The sequence below is a fragment of the Anabrus simplex genome, chromosome 4 (assembly GCF_040414725.1).
Source record: "Anabrus simplex isolate iqAnaSimp1 chromosome 4, ASM4041472v1, whole genome shotgun sequence".
Lineage (NCBI taxonomy): Eukaryota > Metazoa > Arthropoda > Insecta > Orthoptera > Tettigoniidae > Anabrus > Anabrus simplex.
This window is the reverse complement of record NC_090268.1, coordinates 299,666,861-299,683,807: the sequence shown is the minus strand read 5'-3', so window position 1 is coordinate 299,683,807 and position 16,947 is coordinate 299,666,861. Positions and strand designations below refer to the sequence as shown.

General features: G+C 40.7%; 1 protein-coding gene across 3 annotated transcripts in view; it reads left to right on the top strand.

The window, feature by feature from the left end:
• The first annotated feature begins 8,661 nt into the window (after window positions 1-8,661).
• The window catches only part of ZnT49B (Zinc transporter 49B), a 174,189-nt gene continuing 165,903 nt past the window's right edge, over window positions 8,662-16,947 (top strand). For 2 of the 3 annotated variants that reach the window (XM_067145626.2, XM_067145624.2), the window contains exon 1: window positions 8,662-8,838. The gene's annotated coding sequence lies outside the window, so the exon portion shown is untranslated. The remainder of the gene's footprint in view (window positions 8,839-16,947) is intronic. The other variant, XM_067145625.2, reaches the window with a different exon arrangement.

Genomic DNA, 16,947 nt, shown 5'->3' with positions numbered 1-16,947 from the left:
AAACAGACTTCATTATGATTAGGCAGAGATTCAGAAACCAGGTGTTGGATTGCAAAACTTTCCCAGGAGCAGACGTGGACCACAACTTGATGGTCATGAAATGCCATCTGAAGTTGAAGAAATTGAAGAAAGGAAAGAATGCAAAAAGATGGGATCTAGATAAGTTGAAAGAAAAGAGTGTGATGGATTGTTTCAAGGAACACGTTGCACAAGGGCTGAATGAAAAGGCTGAAGGAAACACAATAGAGGAAGAGTGGATAGTCATGAAAATGAAGTCAGTAGGGCTGCTGAAGAAATGTTACGAAGGAAGAAAAGATCAAGTAAGAATCAGTGGATAACTCAGGAGATACTAGACCTGATTGATGAACGACGAAAATACAAGAATGCTAGAAATGAAGAGGACAGAAAAGAATGCAGGCGATTAAAGAATGAAGTGGATAGAAAGTGCAAGGTAGCTAAGGCAGAATGGCTGAAGGAGAAGTGCAAGGATGTCGAAGGTTGTATGGGCCTAGGAAGGTTTGATGCTGCTTACAGGAAAATCAAGGAAATCTTTGGAGAAACGAAATCTAGGTATATGAATATTAAGAGCTCAGATGGAAAGCCACTTCTAGGGAAAGAAGATAAAGCAAAAAGATGGCAGGAACATATCCAACAGTTGTATCAAGGTAAAGATGTAGATAATTTGGTTCTGGAACAAGAAGAGGCTGTTGATGCTGATGAAATGGGAGACCCAATTTTTAGGTCAGTGTTTGACAGAGCTGTGAGCGACCTAAATAGGAACAAGGCACCTGGAATTGATAACATTCCCTCTGAATTACTGACTGACTTAGGAGAAACCAGCATGGCAAGGCTATTCCATTTAGTGTGTAAGATGTATGAGACAGGAGAAGTCCCATCCGATTTTCGGCAGAATGATGTTATACCTATTCCCAAGAAAGCCGGTGCTGACAGGTGTGAAAACTATCGCACCATTAGTTTAGTATCTCATTCCTGCAAAATTTTAACACGTATTATTTACAGAAAAAATGGGAAAACAAGTTGAAGCTGAGTTGGGAGAAGATCAGTTTGGCTTCAGAAGAAATGTAGGAACATGTGATGCAATCCTGACTTTAAGTCTGATCTTAGAGGATCGAATCAAGAAGGACAAGCCCACGTACATGGCATTCGTAGATCTAGAAAAGGCATTCGATAATGTTGATTGGACCAAGCTATTTAAGATTCTGAAGGTGATTGGGATCAGATACCGAGAACGAAGAATTATCTACAATCTGTATAAAAATCAGTCTGCAGTGGTAAGAATCGAGGGCTTTGAAAAAGAAGCAATCCAGAAAGGAGTGAGGCAAGGCTGCAGTTTGTCCCCCTACTTTTCAATGTTTACATAGAACAGGCAGTAAAGGAAATCAAAGAGGAATTTGGAGAGGGAATCACAATCCAAGGAGAGGAAATCAAAACCTTGAGATTTGCCGATGATATTGTTATTTTATCTGAGACTGCAGAAGATCTCGAGAAGCTGCTGAATGGTATGGACGAAGTCTTGGGTAAGGAGTACAAGATGAAAATAAATAAATCCAAAACAAAAGTAATGGAGTGCAATCGAACGAAGGCATGTGATGCAGGAAATATTAAATTAGGAAATGAAGTCTTACAGGAAGTAGATGAATATTGTTACTTGGGTAGTAAAATAACTAAGGAATGCAGAAGTAAGGAGGACATAAAATGCAGATTAGCACAAGCAAGGAAGAGCTTTCTTAAGAAAAGAATTTGCTCACTTCAAACATTGATATAGGAATTAGAAAGATGTTTTTGAAGAGTTTCATGTGGAGCGTGGCATTGTATGGAAGTGAAACATGGACGATAACTAGTTCAGAAAGAAAGAGAATAGAAGCTTTTGAAATGTGGTATTACAGAAGAATGCTGAAGGTGAGATGGATAGATCGAATCACAAATGAAGAGATAGTGAATCGAATTGGCGAGAGATTGATTTGCCTAAATTTGACGAGAAGGTGAGATAGAATGATAGGACACATCTTAAGACACCCAGGACGTGTTCTGTTGGTTTTTGAAGGAAGTGTAGGTGGTAAGAACGGTAGGGGTAGACTAAGGTATGAGTATGACAAGCAGATTAGAGCAGATGTAGGATGCAGTAGTTACATAGAAATGAAACGGTTAGTACAGGATAAGGTGGTGTGGAGAGCTGCATCAAACCAGTCTGCGGACTGATGACTCAAACCACAACATTTCGGTTAAGCCGGGTTCCGGTTAAGCAAAGTTCGGTTAAGCGGGGTTTTACTGTATATGTTTCAATAAAGCTTTTAAATTTAAATGAGAAGGAAAATGTTAAGAAAAATACAGGAAAAGGGAGTCATGAAAGGAGGTGGAAATCGAAGACTCATTTGACCTCAGTTGTCCTGATATCGTCAACCTGAAAGAAAACTGAATGCTGTGGCCTATGGTGTCCTAAGCCCAGAAAACTGACCAAGAATAACATTATACTGACTCTAGTTAATTGAGATGAGCTCTCATTAGCTGCCACATGTCTTAGCTAGATGGTATTACCGTTGCAATTGTATAAAAATAACCCGTCATTGACCAGTTCAGCAGCTAGTATCGTTATATTGCTGGCATGCAAGAGTGCAATGTATTGTTCCAGTTCATCAGTTGATCACCTTGATCTATATTTAGGGCTGTCGTCCAGATGGCAGATTCTTTATCAATTGTTTACCTAATCTTTTCTTAAATGATTAAATTATTTCTGTCTCTAATTCATTTTCCTGTAAATGGATATTTTCCCCCAATTTGTCCTTTTGAATCCTGACTTTGTCTTCATGTTTTAATATAATCTTTCCTACTTGTAAAAACTCCATTCAAGCTTGTGTAGCCGGGCTGAGTGGCTCAGACGGTTGAGGCGCTGGCCTTCTGACCCCAACTTGGCAGGTTCGATCCTGGCTGAGTCTGGCGGTACTTGAAGGTGCTCAAATACATCAGCCTCGTGTCGGTAGATTTACTGGCACGTAAAAGTACTCCTGCGGGACTAAATTCCGGCACCTCAGCATCTCCGAAGACCGAAAAAAGTAGTATCGGGACGTAAAGCAAATAGCATTATTATTATTATTATTATTATTATTATTATTATTATTGTTATTATTACAAGCTTGTGTACTAATGTCATTTCATGTCCTCTCCCTGCTGAGAGCTTGGAACATGCTACTTATGATATAGATGTTGATTCCCATAGGGAACCTGAAATATTTGTCCCGAATGAGTAAATTTATAATACCAATGTAGTTGGTCCGTTATTGGACATTATAAATTTTCCAGCTAACTCATTCCTGATTGCCAGCGTTTCACCCCAGTGTGTTAAATTGGGCTTATCAGTTGGTAAATAGCACACCTACCAAGACGCATGGCTAGTGCATACCATGGAGGCCACTGCGTAGGCTACTTGTAGCCACCGGCAGTGCCAGTGCATTATGAGAGACTTTGTCTCATTTCCAAAAATTGATGCCTGCCTGGCCATCAGATGATGTAGATGTTGATTCCTGGTGAGCCAGCAGCTTTAATCATGTCAGCTGTAACTTCATCAGCTCCTACTGACTCACCACTTCTCACCACTTCTTATGGAGAGCTTGCTTTACTTCTCTCCATGTAATTGGGATATCTTCCTCTCTCGTTTTCTGTCCTACATCCTCAACAGAGATTTCCTTAGGGCCATTTAGGAGCTTTTAAAATACTGTCCCATTGTATCCCTGATATCTTTCATATTGTAAACTATATTCCCAATGTTATACAATAACAGAGAAATAAAGAGATAAGGAAGAGGTCCTGAATAGAAAGAGACATAATTAGGAATGGTTATGGAAGTAAGGAGAAATTGCAGGTACTTGCCAGGAAATTGTATTTAGCAAGGAAGTTGGCTAAGGATAACATGATGGCAAGCATAATTGGCAGTCATATGAATTTTAGTGAAAATTGAAGGGTATATAAAGGAACACAAGGTCAGAAAAATGTTTCAGGGAGGTCATTCCAGGAATCATTACACTAATGACAAGAGGAGTGTATATTAGGATATTCAGAAAGTATTTAGTCAAGAGTACGTAAAGATAGTAGAATTTAAGGATTATGTCCAGATAGAGGAGGTGACTGATAGTAGTAAATTACGGTACTGAAATTTACCTATAATAGCAAAGATATTGGGTAAAAGGTACAAAAGTTGAAAACTAGAAAAGCAGCTGGAATTGATAAGATTTCTGGGGATATACCAAAGATCATGGGAGACTACTGACCAAAATGTGGGCTATTAAAGTAGACAAGATAGTAACTGAATGGGTGGCTAAATTTCTCGAAAACAGAACTTTGAGAATTTGAGTAAGTGAAGCCACATCTGATCTGTAATGATTGAGAGGGGTTCTACAAGTCAGTATTATTGGATCTTTCTATTTTCATATGTATACCTTATATAAATGGTGTGAGTAAAGAACAAGAATCATAGACAAGGATTTTTATGGATTATTTTATACTGTATAGAATAATAAATAAGTACCAGTTGCAAGATTGTAAGCAACTGTAAAAAGACCTTGACAATGTTGCAAGACGGACAATGGTATAGTGGTAAACGGGGTAGAAAGTTGGACTGCAAGTTTCACCAAGACAAAGAGTCCTCTTGGTTTTAATTACTCGTTAGGATAGCCTAGGGGCTAATAAAGGAAAAGATCTTAATTGGAATAATCACATAAACAAGATTGTAAATAAAGGATACAGATCTCTTCATATGATTATGAGAGTATTAATGATGTAAAGGAGCAGGCGTATAAGTCACTGGTAAAACCCCAATATAGTATGATTCCAGTATTAGGGACCCCCACCAGGATTACTTGATTCGAGAATTGGAAAAGATCCAAAACAAAGCAGCACGATTTGTTTCGGGTGATTTCTGAAAAAAATAGTAGAGTTGAAAAATCGTGCAAACTGAGAAGATTTGGAAGTAAGGAGGCGTGATGCTTGACTAAGCAGTATGTCCTGAGCTGTCTGTGGAGAGATGTCGTGGAATGACGTTAGCTAATGAAGTAAATATGAATGGAGTTTTTGAAATTGGGTACGATCACATTATAATGTGAAGATACAATTCAAGAGGACAAATCATGGTACATACATATTGTACATTTATAAGAAGAGGAATTTATTATTGGAATATTTTATCAAGGGATATATTCAATAAAATTGGAACTTCTTTGAAATCATTAAAGGCAAACAACTGATAGGAAATCTGCCACCTGGGCAATAGTCTTGAATGTATATCAGTGGAGATTGATTCATTGACACTAAGGTATGGTGATCTCAGTAAGGTACTTTCACTCCATCAATACAGTAATTAAGTTCTTAATAATCCAAGTTGTTTAACGTCCATCCATTCTGAACAGTTCAAATGACACTGGGGATATTCAAGCGGGTACGATAGAACTTTGTGCAATGATGCCATGCCTGCATTGACGTAGGGGGATGCCAATTTGAACATTTGTTGTAAATGGAGCAGCTTGTGAAACTTGTGCAAGTAAACGGACTTAAATGAGTAGAATTTTGCCTAACTTTTGATTAGATTGTTTCCAGAATGTGATTCCTTATCTCTAACTGATGCAATTGCCATCCTCCATCTTTCCGGAAAGTTTGTAACATCATCATGCATACACCCTGTATGAGGCCAGATTAGGTATAATTGGGCAACATTAATCAGAAAGAAACCAACTGTAATGCCTCCCATGTACTGAAATATAATGGATAAAATAGTTCATATAAAAGAACTACTCACTAGTGACTGAATATAAAATTGTTCCTTTTCTGTAAAGCTGAAATGGTGGCTAACTGATTTCTTTCTCTTGAAATGAAAATGCTGCTTTTCATATCAAGAATATTATTTAATAATGAATGGTTTCAGAACTGGTTCCTTTTGCTGAAAATAGGCGATGGTAAATGGCATTTTAAAATGCCACCAACTTATGTTTTGTAATTTTGTGGGTTGATTCCTTGCTGCTTTATACTGTCCAATTTTCTGCTTTCTTCTGGGTTAATTTTTATTATTGAATAGCCTACAGTGATCAGATCAGGACTGAGCAAGTGGCTATATGGTTTGGGTCAAGTAGCTGTCAGCTTGCATTCGATGGACAGTGGGTTTGAACTCAGCAGGCCTCAAGGTGATTTTCCATGGTTTCCCATTTTCACACCAAGTAAATGCTGGGACTGTACCTTAATTAAGGCCACATTCACTTCTTTTCCAGTCCTAGCTCTTTCCTATCCCATTGTCATCATGAGACCTGTCTGTGTAAGTGCAACTTAAAACAAAACAGTAGAACAGATCAGGGTTGCCATCATAGGCTATTCAGTAACAGAACTCATTTGGTGATGGTTGAACTATTTTATTCATCCAGCTCCTTGGCCTAATGGTCAGCAGCCTGTTCTTCGGTTTAGAGGGCCGCAGGTTCGATTCCTGGCTGGGTAGGGGATTTTAACTGTGTGTAGTTAATTTCTCTGGCTGGGGGACTGCATATTTGTGTTACATACACTTCCTTTCTATCCCATTGTCATCATAAGATCTATGTAAGTGCGACTTAATACAAAACAGTAGATCAGATCAGGGTAGCCATCATAGGCTATTCAGTAACAGAAACTAATTTGGTGATGGTATGAACTATTTTATTCGTCCAGCTCCTTGGCCTAAAAGTCAACAGCCTGGTCTTCGGTTTAGAGGGCCCCAGGTTTGATTCCTGGCTGGCTAGGGGATTTTAATTGTGTATAGTTAATTTTTCTGGTTAGGGGATTGTATGTTTGTGTTAATACACCTCTTTTCACCTATAAATAATACAGTGTACTACCATACGAGGGCGCCCATACCCGGGGGCAAGGTGGGGCTGCAGCCCCCTCCTAGCTTTCAGGGAAAGGCAAAAATCTAGTGTCATCAGGTGTTTTCCTTTCAAGAAAATGATTTAAAAGTCTGTATTACATAGAAGCGGTAGTACCATCCCCCACCAATAGGCAGGGCATACCGTGGGTTATTCTACCGCAGAATAAAAGTCGCCATTTATCTTCCAAAATATGAAAAATACTATGTACCCCAGGTCTGGGCCTCCCACTACAAACTGTCATATGGGCACCCATGACTACCAACCACCACAGAAATGTTAGGAAAGGCACCTAGCTGTAAAAATGGGCCAAATCCACATCAAGTGCTAACCCCAATAAGTTGGGAAAAAGACCAGGAAGAACAAGATGAACTACTCTACTTCATTAAGTAACAAATGATAATAATTTTATGTGCCTGTTGCCGGCATACGACTAACCACTTAACCACTGTATTCTATTTTGAGCCGACGTTGTGGATAGCAGAAGCCTTCTTTTTTTTTTTTTTTTTTTTACATTTGGCTTAACATTGCACTGACACAGATAGATTTTATGGCGACGATGGGACAGGAAAGGGCTACGGGTGGGAAGGAAGCAGCCATGGCTTTAATTATGGTACAGCCCCAGCATTTGCCTGATGTGAAAATGGGAAACCACGGAAAACTATCTTCAGGGCTGCCGACAGTGGGGTTCAAACCCACTATCTCCCAGATTCAAACTCACAGCTGAACGCCTCTAACCGCACGACCAACTTGTCCGGTGTGGAAGCCTTTACCTTCGTGTCTTCAATGGGCCTTTATGGTCTGTATGGAAATGCTTGTTGTCGTGTGACTATTGCTAGCCTGGTGTATCGTTTTAAGGCAGACTCTCTGATCAGGTTAGGTGGCATCTACTGTGTATGGGGAAACTGTATGTTATTGTGGTGGAGGGTAGTGTTGTGTGAGGTGTATGATTTACAGAGATGTTGGGGACAGTACAAATAACCAGTCCGCGAGGCAAGGGAATTGACCATTGAAGATTAAAATCCCCGACCTAACCAGGAATCATGTTAATCCTTTTCTCCTCTTTCTGCTGCTCCCCTTTCCCACATTGATCTGTCATTGTGTTTATCCTATTGTTATATGCTCATGCAACAGCCAACCCTCTGGAAGTCCCCCTTCAGTATATCCTAGAATGGATGAGTGAGTTAGGATGGTCTGAGTACTGTAGACCAGATGGTAGTGCACTGTACTGCTAAGCTCAATTTTGCGGGTTCGATCTCGGCTTAATCCAATGGTATTTGAAGGTGCTCAAGTAGGCCTACATCAGCCTCGTGCCGGTAAATCTACTGGCACATTAAAGAACTGGGAGGGTGGGGGACAAAATTACGGCACCTCACCGTCTCCGAAAAACGTAAAAGTACCGGTAGTTCGTGTGACGTAAGACCAATAGCATTATCATTATTTAAAAATCAGCTGTAGGTCCATCAACAGAATAGGTTACTGGTTAAACGGGAATACGAAACGTCAAAATTGACACATAAGCCTAAATTGTGTCATGTTCGTATTTTCTCTTGTACGGGTCGAAATTATATACTTGTTTCATTTTGAACGAACGGGCTGAAAAGCCAGGTAACATTGAGAGATTACACTGTATAACTTCGAGGCGTCAAGCTATATTTTTCACCAGAGAACGGACAAATGATGTTGGGTTGGCTTTACTGGTTTGAGATTGTTGGTTACTACTGGCTGTATAGTGCTACTCGGTACTCATTCTCTTTGGTGTACCGGTACCGTATGTTACGAAGGCCGCCATCAAACCACGTTCTTTTTATCCCCTCTATTTTGCTCTCGTCAATAAGCGAACATGGCGGCTGATTGGATGTGATTTTGAGGAAATAATTAAGATACACAAAGATTTTTGATAATGTGATATTATCATGCTTTACAGAAGTTGATGTGAATGCTGTAGGTGAGAGAAGTGAATGTGTATTATTGTGGATGATATTCCTTTCAAATATTAATCTTCGAAGTATAAGTTAACCTCACTTACTTAAGTGTGTTGTCATAGATGTCTTTTAAATTTTGGTTTTTTGTCAGTGAGAGGTGTATTATAACCAAGAATTATTCGAATAGTGAAAAAAACTCTCCGTGTGTGGTGAGCGATATACAGGGAAGTTTTATCGCCATTAGATAGTTTTTGAAGATCTCGTATTTAACCTTTACCTCTCCTAAGATTTATAAACAATCAGAAACATTAAAAAAATGCCTCGTATTTTACCCGCGACATCATTATTTATGGTCATCAAATGTCATTAAGTGTTATTGCATTTATTTGAGTTTTAAGCTAAGTCCAGTGGTTACTGTTTTGGCTTCCTGTCATTGCCTGGCTGAATGAATGAATTGACGGCATACATTATTCTATCAAGCAAAGTTATCTTAAACATCTTTCATTTTGTTCTAGAGGTTTTCTCCCTTCTGTTTTTGGGAAATTTGTTGTAGGCTACAAATTATCTTCATGTAGACCTAGGCTTAGTTTTACAATTGCAGCACTTGCCTGTTGTTAATATATTTCTGATAACTTTAGCAAATATGCCTCATTATTGGTATTGCTTCAGGTGATAACTTTGTATTAAATTTTGGGTGGAGCCAGAGGGTGACCAACAACCAGCATGTTGGTCATAAATCTGATACCTTGGCATTCCTTTTACTGTTGGCAATCAATCAATCAATCAATCAATCAATCATAACAGACCTGCATTTAGGGCAGTCACCCAGGTGGCAGATTCCCTATCTGTTGTTTACCTACCAGGGGAGTTGGCCAGGGGCGTACATCTGTGAGCTGGCATCCAGGAGATAGTGGGTTCGAACACTGTCGGCAGCCCTGAAGATGGTACTCTGTGGTTTCCCATTTTCACACCAGGCAAATGCTGGGGCTGTACCTTAATTAAGGCCACGGCTGCTTCCTTCCCACTCCTAGACCTTTCCTATCCCATCGTCACCACAAGACCTTTCTGTGTCAGTGCGACGTAAAGCAACTTGTAAAAAAAGAAAAAAAAAGAAAAAAAGAGATCTTGTAATGATTTAAGAGGGTGGGTTCCCACAAGGCAATGTTATTGGACCATTGTGCTTTCTTGTTTGTCTATATAAATGAAATGAGTAAAGAACTGGAATCGCAGACATTTTGCAGATTATGCTAAACCGTACAGGGTAGTAAATAGGTTACAGGATTGTGAGTGACTGCAAAAGCACCTTGACAAAGTGTGAGATGCTCAGCAGATAATGGTATGATGGTAAATAGGATGAGAATTCAGGTTGTAAGTTTCACCAAGAGGAAAAGTCTTCTCGGCTTTAATTACTGTGATGATGGTGTGAAGGTACCTCATGGGGATCGTTGCAAATACCTAGGTGTTAATATAAAGAAATATCTTTGTTGGGGTAATCACATTAATGAGATTGTAAATAAAGGTTACAGATCTCTTTATATGTTTATGAGGGTATTTAGGGGTAATAGTAAGGGTGTATATGTCACTGGTAAGACCCCACTTAGAGTATGGTTCCAGTGTATGCGATCCACATCAGGATTGATACAAGAACTGGAAACAATCCAAAGGAAAGCAGCATGATTTGTTCTGGCTGATTTCTGACAAAAGAGTAGTCTAATTATTGTAGAGTGGTCTTACGACAGTGTTGCAAAGTTTGGACTGGGAAATCTTCGGAGTAAGGAGATGAGCTGTTCGACTAAGTCGTACCTCCTAAACTGTGTGCAGAAAGATTGTGTGGAATGACATTAGTAGACGAATGAGCTTAAGTGGAGTTTCTAAAAGTAGGAAAGGTTATATGAAGATAAAGTTGGAATTCAAGAGCACAAATTGGGGATTGAGCAAGTCGTTGCATGGTTTGGGTCATGTAGTTATCAGCTTGCATTCAGGAGATAGTGGGTTTGTACCGTACTGTCAGCAGCCCTGAGGATGGTTTATCATTGTTTCCCATTTTCACATCAGGCAAATGATGGGGCTGTACCTAAATTGAGGCCACAATCTTTTCCTTCCCACTCCTAGCCCTTTCCTACCCTATCATCGCTGTAAGACCTATCTGTGTCAGTGTGACGTAAAGCAGATTAAAAAAAAACGACCAATTGGGGCAAATAATTTAATTTAATTTCCGGGTTGAACCGTGTTGTAGTCTGCACATCACGTACAGTTTGCCGACGTTTCGAATACATTGCAGTATTCTTCGTCAAGGCGACTGAAATACCCCTACTCGATTCGAGGTAATCAGTCTCCCAGGCAGAAATTTACACTACTAGAGTGGCCCTGACCTTGGCCCTTTATACCCTAGCTTTTCTGGCTGACGTAAGCCCTGGCTGTCTCGTGAGTATTCTGGAAGGTATATGTCACAGCCAGGTGTTTTTGGTTCGTGGTGTGACGGATATGTTCTTTTAGGCGGGTGGAGATCAGACGTTTTGTTTCCCCAACATAACAAGCTCCGCAGCTACATTCAATGTGATATACTCCAGGGGCCTGTAATTCTATTGTGTCTTTTACTGGTGGTAGATTACGGGCTAGCTTCCGGTGTGGTTTATAGATAGTTTTTATGTCATACTTGTCCAGTATCTTGCTGATCCTGTCTGTAGTATTTTTAATGAATGGCAGTATTGCTGTTTTCGGGCGTGTCAGTTCTTCTTTCCAGTTGTTTTCTCCTACGATGGCCTTTTCTTTGTTCTCTTCTGTTTTTTTTAAGAATGCGTGGATGTTATTGAGCGAGTAGCCATTTTTCCTGAGGGTTCTCGTGAGGTATTCTTTCTCTTCCTCAAGGTGCTCTGTGTCAGATATCGCTATGGCCCTGTTCACCAGTGATGTTAGAACAGCCTGTTTTTGTGATGGGTGATGATGAGACGAGGCGTGTAGGTACCTGTCTGTGAGAGTGGGTTTCCTGTATACTGCGTGACTCAGAGTTCCATTGGAGTTGCGTTTTACTAGGACATCCAGGAATGGTAGTTTTCCGTCTACTTCTATTTCCATGGTGAACTGAATATTTACGTGTAGGCCTATAGAGTTGAGATGGTTGAGAAATAGCTGTAGGTTATTGCTCCCGTGAGGCCAGATTTTGAATGTGTCGTCCACAAAACGGAGAAAACATTTCAGTTTCAGGGTAGATGTAGCTAAGGCTTTCTGTTCGAAATGTTCCATATACATGTTTGCTATTATTGGAGAGAGTGGCGACCCCATCGCGGCCCTTCTGTCTGTTTGTAGAACTCCCCGTTGAAATAGAAATAAATGGCGTTAAGGCATTCTTTAGTTAGTGTTGACAGGCCTTCTGGAAGTTTCTGGTCTAATAGCGGAAATACTTCTGTTAGCAGCACCTTGGTGAAAAGTGACGTGACGTCAAAACTTACTAATAAGTCCGTACTTTCAATTGATTGGTCCTTAAGGAGCTGGATGAAATGTTGGGAGTCCTTCACGTAGGTTTCAGTGTGTCCTGTATGTGGCTGAAGTAGTCCAGCTAGGTAACGGGCGATATCGTGCGTGGGAGATCCTATAGCGCTCACGATAGGTCGCAGAGGTATGCCTTCTTTATGGATTTTAGGAAGTCCATACAATTTAGGAGGTATCGGGTCCGAGGATATCAGCTTCTTCTGTATTTCGGCTGAGATAGTGGAATTTTTCACTAGTATGTGGAGTTTGTTCTTAATGCGGTTGGTAGGGTTCCTTATTTTTCTGTATGTAGAATCGGTGATTAATTGTTCTATTTTCCGAGTGTAGTTGGTGCGTGTCATTATCACCGTAGCGTTGCCTTTATCTGCGGGTAGGATAATTGTTTCTGTATCTTGACGTAGTGTTTTTAGGGCATTAATTTCTTCTTTAGTCAAATTGGATGGCGGCGGCTTTGCGGTTGTCAGTAGACATGATATCTCCTGTCTGATCTCCCCTGCAGATTCGGTAGGAAGGTGTCGGATTGCAATTTCAACTTTGCTAATTATTTCTTCCATCGGTATACTATTCGGCGCTACTGCGTAGTTGAGTCCTTTTCTCAAGACCGAGGTAGTAGGTTCACTGAGTGGCTTGTCTGTGAGGTTAACTATTACATTCTTCTGCAGTGGAACAGGTGGTTTCGGTTTCTGTTTTTGTAGGAGGTAGTTGAATTTCTTGTGTTGCTTGGCAGTGGCTAGTTCCAGTGTACGCTGGGATTGTGTGTTGCTAATGCTGCCTAACGTGGTCCAGTCATTGAGAGACAAGGTGCTGGCAAGTTCCAGGTGGAGGTGAAATAATTTATTGTTGAGGTGCTCCAGAGTCTGTCTGGTGTCACTGATCCGTTCTCTGAGGAGTTTTATGCTGGTTTCATGAAGAATACGGTCTGTCCGTTGGTTCTTGGTGTGATATTTCAGTCTCACACATGCTGGTATAATGCTGTTGTCCCTGCAGCGTTTCAGAAAGGCGAGTCGAGCCAGGTAGTTACTCATTTTCTTTCGAAGGTTGTCGAACTGCCTAGTAGCTTTGAGAATATGCTCCCCGTAAAGGTATTCGCAATGTATTCGAAACGTCGGCAAACTGTATGTGATGTGCAGACAACTACAACACGGTTCAACCCAGAAATTAAATTAAATAATTCTTCACACCGTGGAAGCGTCATTTCTAAGAATTGGGGCAAATATTCGTTTATAGGAAGAGGAAGGCAAATATGAGTTAAATTTCCAAGTTTTTTGAAATCATCTAAGGAAAGACGGTAAATATTTGATAGGGAATCTGACACCTGGAGAAGAACCCTAAGTGCAGATCTTTGATGATTGATTGATTGATTGATTGATTGATTGATTGATTGATTGATTCTATGGACATGAACTGTGTTTGAACATGCATGTCACCGAGCTCGATAGCTGCAGTTGTGTAAGTGCGGCCCGGCCAGTATGGTATTCCGGAGATAGTGGGTTTGAACCCCACTGTCGGCAGCCCTGAAGATGGTTTTCCGTTGTTTCCCCATTTTCACACAAGGCTGTACCTTAATTAAGGCCACAGTCGCTTCCTTCCCATTCCTAGCCCCTTCCTGTCCCATTGTCACCATAAGACCTATCTGTGTCGGTGCGACATAAAGCGACATATAGTATCTTCAGTACGGATCAATAATGATATTTATCACTTGCAATAAAGCAACTTGTGGGGAAAAGAAACAAACAAAAAAAACATGCATGTTGTGGAGTGAAGAGAGCAGTTATCCACCATTCTAATGTTCCTATTGTCATTCAGCAACTGATTGAAGCTGCTGTCCAAAACTGAGATAATCTGTCCCAAAACAAGTTGGATTCTTTGGTCCTGAGTATGCCTTGTTATGTTCAAGCATGCCTCAGGGTCCGAGGTGGCTGTATACGGTATTGATCTGCCGCTCAATGAACAGTAATTTGGTTTTGGAAACGTCACATTACAGTCTTTGTGCTTTTGTTGCATTTCTGTTGCTGTTGCTGACTGAATATTTTCTTCTCCTACATACACCTTGTAATGTATAATGACCGTACATACACATAGCAAAATCAAAAATGTATTAAACCTGAATAAGCAAAAGTTAATTCGTGCACTGTATTATGGTGTACTCTAAGGGACTGTAAACACCAACAAATTAAAAAAAAACTAGCCCATAAAATGTAGCATTAACTTAACACCTTTAAGATTTTCTAAGCAAGATTTGCCATTTATATTACTAGTAGGCTATCAGTTTAAAGAAATTTTATAGTGATTGACATTTGGCAAATTTGAGGGTTTGCAAGTGGATTGGTGCTATCTATTGTACCATCTCCTGCCCTTAAATCCAACAAACTCAGGGGGTAGGTGGAACGCGCGGTGCTGTCCGAAAATGAGCAAAAGAAAATCTCTAAATAAACTTATACTAATGAATATATGGACAGTGGATATGGAGGCATATCTTGAAATGAGAAATATATATATAAGGGGTAGAAGGATTTATTGTTCCAAAAACATAAATATGGTCCGTGCTAAACTTAAAAAACAAGAATAAAATTAAAATATTGACCCCAATTAGGTAGCAGGTAGGGACCCTTTTCGAAGGTAGCCCTGACCAGGATTGGCGCCCCTGCCTATGTGAGTTCCAGAGCACACTGACCCGGTGTATAGCATTTGGTAAGGGTCCCAGCTCAGGGTTACGAGTGAAGCCTTCAACGGAATCTACAGCAGAGAAGATGGACTTCTGAATGGTGGAGATTGCAGAAGAGGTAGCCCAGTGCTTAGGGAATAATATAAGTACGCTTGGCATCAGCAGCGTCTGTTTCCAATGTCAGGGGCGGCTGCAAGGGCGTCTGTTCCCCATGTAAGGGGCGGCCTAAATAATTGCTGGCAGTAGCTCTAAAATGCCTTTGGGAGTGGCGACCCCATTGTAATCAACGCTCCTGAATAAGATTCGGAGTGCCCAACCCTGAAGGCGTTTAGTCTTCACCCCTAGTAAATTTCTTTACTAGTTTGCATGCGATGATAAAGAATGACGCAGATGTCACTACCCCAGGGAGTATCCAATCTCCAGTCACCAATGGTGGCGCATTCAGGTCTTCGGATTCTCGGGAGCCTGACCTCATCGTGCGGGGAAAGTCGGAGTTCCCCAACATCACCAACCTATTGAGACCCAAAACTATCACACACTTCGGAACCATCAATATTCAAACCCTCTGTAAGACCGAAAAACTCAAGCAATTGACCGACATCCTACATAAGCACAAAATTGCAATAACAGTAGTCCAAGAAACCTGATTTACTGATGATGTGGCTTTTGAGTCAGAAGGTTATAGAGTAATCAAGGGGAAACCAGCATCTAAGAACACACATGGCTCCAGCGTTTTCTGTACAGCTTTTTTAGTACGACGTGATATAATGGATTCTGTCATCGGATTTACATCAGCTAGCGAACGCATCTCTGTGTTATCTCTAAGATGTGGCAACAAGGGATACTCTATTGTAAATGCACATGCTTCAGTTAATTATGACAATAAGAAGAACCCTGAAAGGGTCCAAAGTTTCTGGCAGATGCTAGAAGACGAGATCAGTAAGATCCCCGGTCACCATGTCAAAATACTCGTAGGTGACTTCAACGCTCAACTGGGAAAAGAACGACAGTACCAAGATAGACTGGGGCCTTACACAGCACATAGACAAACAAACACCAACGGCAAGCGCTTAATTGAACTGTGTAGATTATATCAGTTGAAGATCATGTCCACAGTTTTCCCCAGAAAGCCAAAATACCAGACCACCTGGCAATCACCGAACGCAGCTATAGGATCATTTCAAATCGATCATGTTGCAATCAGTGTAAAATGCAGGAAAGAGATCAAGAATGTCAGAGTTCGTAAAGGTTGGAATGTTGATTCTGACCATTTCTTCACACAAATAAAGACCAGATTACTGCCCAAACGAAAAATACCTTCCACCACAGTTCCACCAAGGATTGATCCCGAATTCCTGTCGGAGAATAAAGAACGTTTTGCAACTGACATCTTGCAAAAAGATATGAAAGACTGGAACCAACTGAATTCCACCATATGCGAAACGACCAATAACCTCGGACAACCTCGAAGGAAGAGACGACATAGATGGTGGAATACTGAATGCGATCTTGCAGTTGATGAGTGCGCTGCAGCGTGGACGAAGTGGTACTCGACTAAACGAAAGGAAGACTGGGAAAATTTCAGAATGATGCGGAAACTGTCGAGTAAGACCATCAGGTGTGTGAAAAGATCTTATGATCGGTCAAGACTGGAGAAGTTAGATGAAGAATTCAAAATGTACAACACCAGAAACTTTATCGGGCCTTCAAAGAGGAACTCTTGGGTTATAAACCACAATGTCTGCACTTTAAGAATACAGATGGGGAGTTGGTCACCTGTAACCGCCGGAACGTGGAACTTTTGGCAAACTACTTTGAGCAGCTGCTCAATTGCGAAGAGCCCACGGAAAGATTACCTGTTGAAGATCTTCCAGAGATACACCTCCCATCTAACCCACCAACAATGCAGCAAGTTATTAATGCCATCGGACATCTTAAGAACTGCAAGGCACCCGGGGAAGATGGCATCATTGCGGAA